The sequence below is a fragment of the Oryzias melastigma genome, linkage group LG13 (genome assembly GCF_002922805.2).
Source record: "Oryzias melastigma strain HK-1 linkage group LG13, ASM292280v2, whole genome shotgun sequence".
Classification (NCBI taxonomy): domain Eukaryota; kingdom Metazoa; phylum Chordata; class Actinopteri; order Beloniformes; family Adrianichthyidae; genus Oryzias; species Oryzias melastigma.
In genome coordinates, this window is record NC_050524.1 from 2,599,286 (window position 1) to 2,604,571 (window position 5,286).

Consider the following 5,286-nt stretch of genomic DNA (forward strand, 5'->3'; position numbering starts at 1 on the left):
GACCTGTCTGCAGGGGAAAGTAAGTAATGTGTTGCTTGAAACGCCATCGACTGCACACAGTGAGTGCATGACACACACACACACACACACACACCCCCACACACCAGAGGGAATTGGATTACACAAACAATCAGTGCTAGGTTTGCCTGCTGCACATAAACGAGCAGCACTCCAATAAATGAGTCGCGCTGAAAGACTTTTCAATAAATGACACGTTTTTATAAACAACTTCAAATCAGGAACGTAAACATGTAAACAGGTAGAAGATTCACTGCAGAGTGACGGCCGCGCTGATGGTTGTGAGTTTCTTCAGTTTTTGTGTCTCTGATTGTTTTTTGATGGTTTTGTGTTCTTTATTGAGCATCGTTAAGAAGTTTATCGTCATTTCCTGTCATAACAATCCTAAATAAAGGTTTTTCATGTCTGTCTAACAGGGATTTCTACGCTACACACAACCTTTACACTCGGCTGCAAATATTCATCAAACTTGAGCGAACTTGAAGACAAACGATGTAACACTCCAGGGAAAAATAATAATAATACGGAAGAGCAGACGCTGTGAAATTTCATTTTATTCTGTCGCTATTTTTTTAATTACACGTCACAACATCCAGCAGTGAGTGCGGTGAAAAATGAGCTCGCTTTGAGACGCACAAAACGTCGGCAAACCTTAACGCAAAAACGATCCATCTTCACAGAGTTGCTGGAGCCTGTCCGTGCTGTTGGGCGAGGGCGTGGTTACACACCTGGACAGGTCGACAGGCTGTCGAAAAATGTAATCCCACACACTCAAACCTCAGAGCGGGGGTGTCACGCTCCAGGCCTGGGGGGTCGGCCTCCTACAGAAATGCTGCCTCATCTGCTGCTGATCCAACATATTGAAGGACCTCTGGTCACATTTAAGACGGGGCCAGAATCAGTCTCTAGCTCAGAGGTCTGCAACCTGGAGCTTCAGAGCCACATGTTATCTCTCCATGGTGGCTCTCTGGATGAAGAAAAATAAAATAATAATTTTCAAAAAATTTAGAGTTCAGCTTCTATTTTAGCAACATGCTAACGTTTTTTGCTGGTTTGTTGTCTACTGGAGGTTTTAGGATAATTTAGAGTTTAGCTTCTAATTTAACAACAGGTTTTTGACTAATTAGTTTACTGAGGAATTTTATGATAATTTGGAGTCTAGCGAACATTTGAGCAAAATGTTGATTTTCTCAGCTAATTTGTTATCTACTGAAGTTATTTGGGGATAATTTAGAATTTAGCTTCTATTTTAGCAACATTTTTGGGTAATTTAGTTTACTGAGGAATTTTAGGATATTTTGGAGTTCAGCTAGTAATTAAGCAATAAGCTAGCTTTTTTGGCTAATTTAGCCTCTAATGATGCTAATTTGGAGTTTAGCTAATATTTTAGCCATATATGCTAAGATTTTTGGCTAATTTGTCATCATCTGGGGTTTGTAGGCTAATTTAGAGTTTAGCTTTTATTTTAGCAACATGCTAATACTTTTGGCTGATTTAATTTACTGAGGAATGTTATGCTAATTTGGAGTTAAGCTTTTAATTAAGTAATGATCTAGATTTTTCTCTAATTTGACCTCTACTAATGGTAAAAGGTAAATACATTTTTAAAAAAATCCTATTTTGAGACATGCAAGATTCTTTTTATATTTTCTTTTTTGTTCAGGCTAAAAATATATTTAAAAAAAAAATCACTTTTATTAAAAAATTAAACCAAAAAACAAACAAACAAAAAGAAGGTCATGAATCCAAATCCACATTTCTTAAAGACTAAAGTAAGACCGTACAGCTCCTTCCAGGTTTTGATCAGTGGAAAACGAGCCCAAACGTCTCTTTTACTGTTAAAGGTTGCCGAACTCTGCTCTAGGTGGATGCAGAAATTTACTAAACTTTAGGAAATCCTCTCAAAACGGATATTTAAAAATCTTTTAGAACGATCAGCTTTTAAGCTTTTAAGTGTGAATAACTGTAACTGTCTAACAGTTTAGTGTGAAGATGGGACAGAGAATCTTAATCATTTATTTCTTTCAAGTCAATATTAATAAATGTTCAAATTTGAATAACCGCACCTGTTTACCTCTGGAGAAACGCTGTTTTTCTTTCTGTGAATCATCTTATCGCGTCCGCAGTTATGGTACATCAAAAGGAAAAAGCTCAAAAGCTTAAAACGGAGGTTTCCGGTTGAGGACTTCTGGCCAACGATTTTGGGCGCAAATGAAGTTTTCTTGCAGCCAGCTCCGGCAGAGGGCGGACTTCCAGCTATTCCTTTTGGAGCGCCATGTTTCTTCTCTATGGTCAGACTCTCACGACACACTCTCACTCCCAACACGTTATATATGGACACATGGTTCAGGACCACCCCCATATCACTTTTTGACATTCTCCGTGTCCACACCTCGTCGTTTTTTGACCTACTGGTTGTTCCCATTAAATCAGGGGTCCACATCCTCCAGGTCCCGAACCAGTACTGGTCTCAGGGTCGTTTGGTACTGGGCCACAGACAGGGAAAACATGCATATGCCTCTTAGGGGTCCCTAACCCTCAGGATGCAGACCCTGAACCAGCACCAGTTCCGTGTCCAGTACCACATCCGGTATCCTGAAGAGTTGGAGACCCATGATTGAGTGGGAACAACGAGAACATATTAAAAACCGACGCACTGGGGACATCCAAAAATAAAAGTCAAGAAGTATTGGACCCGAACCGTTCGTCCATATGGCAAGTTTTCTGTTTTCTATCACTGTTCCTGCTGGACTGGCGTCCTCCTCCGCCCCCCTCCCTCTGTGATGACCAACCAGCTGTCCATCAGTCGAGGACAGAGGAAGGGCTTCCTCTCCTTGACTTCTTTGTGTTTTCCTTATCAGAAAATCCCCGTTATCTCCAACCGCTGGTCAGGTCAGCCATCTTTTCACCGCCGTGCCCCCCCGCTCCGCCTTTATCCTGACGGATCTGCCAGACTGCTGACTGTAGAGCAGCTTTTGCCAAACCACCAATCAGCTGACCTCACTGCAGCTCTGAGATCGTACCGGGGAACACTCGTACTCCTGCAGACTTCTCCTGTTCGGGTCCTTCTTATATTTCCACAAATAAATAAATAAAGAAGTAAAGCCTCACTTGATGATTTAAGCTTGAAGATCAGATAAACTGTATTGATCCTTCCATGGTGAAATTCCATTGTCCTAATAATTCTGGGGATCGAGCATTCAGGTACAAATTCAGATATAAAAACAAATTCAAGGTGAAAGTAAATAAAATATAATATAACAACAAAATGTATGAGTGTTATTAACATAAATATAAATGTTAGACACATTTCCTAAGGATTTGTGGCAATGCAAGCTTTTTAAAACAGAACAGGTCCCAGTTCAAAACCCTGTGGTACACCACATATATGTGGTACACCACATATATGCCATATACGGATACATTTTGTTTTTGATGTTTTTATTGATTTAAGTAAACCAATTCAAATCCCAGCTGATGTCCTCGATCGGAACCACGATCAGAAGAGAAGTGAGTCTGTTTCTGTCAGGAGAACGAGAGACTTTACCTTAGGATGGAGAACATCTGATGGACCACAGGTGTGGTGGATGTTTGAGGTCGGTCGTTACTCCTTCTGTCAAGAGTTAGAGGTCCAGGAAACCAAGTTTGAGGCAGAAACTCACAAGTTTGATCAACTTAAACATGAAAGAAACTACATGGAGCGACAAAAAGATGACAAGAAGAACTGAGAACTACAAACACTGAAGTCATTAGCTGAAATGCTGTCAGCTGTGGACGATCATCAACCTGACTGACTGACAGGAGCACAAAACTGAGCAGAACACAACAAAGAAAACCTTTTTAGATTAACAAAAACAAAATCACAGTAAAATGATTTGACCTGACAAACACTTATTTTATTATTGTTTTTTCAACCAAAATCAAGATGCAGCATCGTTCAGATAAGAATTATGAGCAAAAAAATGCTCCTTCAAAATAAAATTCATAAATTAAATCAACTGGAAAAAAAACAAAAATCCTCTTTAAGCATCTGAAGTTTGAATTTCAAGTTTTTCATTTGCAGAATTATGTAAATATATTTTCTTTTAAGCTAATGTGACAACAACACTTCTACACTTATTTTATTTAGAGAAAGTAAAAATAAGTTCAATATGTATTTTACAATGTATTTCATTGTACTTAAGAGGTAACTATTATCTTCTTTGACTGCAAAAACACACTATTACTTAACATGTAAAATTCACATACAATAAATGGTACTTTCTGTGTACTTACTCTGCTCTTAATCATAGTAACACCACGAAAAACACAATAAGGTACCACATGAGTACTATGTAATCATCCATCTTCTTACACCTTAAAGTACCATGAAATCTGGGTAATATTTCACAGTACTTCAAAGGTACTTTCTGTTACACATGCTAAATACTATGAAACATACAATACATGAAAAAGTCAATTCAAAGTACTTTATTTGAATTTACTTTTTTCTTTACTTTGTTCTTAAATGTGGTAAGTACTACAAAATACACATTAACACAACATGCAAAAACCTAGTAGGTACCACAATAGTATTACATAAATACACAGCAAGTACTATGTCAATACCACTTAAATACCCTGTAAGTACTGCTCTGTAGAAGAAAGCATTACCAATATTTGTTTAACACATTTTTATTATTCTCAAAAAATAAAAACACAACAAAAATAACTTTGAATTTTAAAGAAAGTTTATAAAAAAGAAAAAACACAGACAGAGAAATGATGTTTCTTCTGTTTTACAGCTCTGTGTTTTGGTTTCATTCCAGTTCATGAAGGAACTTTGTTTGCTTAGCAAAATAAAAATATTTAAACATTACTCTGCTGTTTTAAGGAAGATTTCTGTACATAAATCTCTTCAATGTTGATCTTCATTGTCCTAAAAAATAATAAAAGTTTTCTCCGATGCTGCTCCTATAAACACCTGGATGTTTTGGTTTGTTTTTCAGAAATCTTGTTTATTCTGATTTATGTTTGTTGGAACAGTCCATCGTCTCTGGCTGACAGGTGGAGGACAGCAACACTTTCTCACAGGAAACGGATTCTATTTCAGCTTCATGGTTTCTTGAATTCAAGGTTTGATTCATTCTTAAATATTTCATATTCCAGGCCCGTCGTCTACTTTTTCCTGATGATAAATCCGTCTCTGGACTTGGAAAAGTAAAATTCTCTTCATCTGAATGAACTAAAAAGTGTCCTGCAGCAGCTTTTTACTGTGAGTTTTCACAG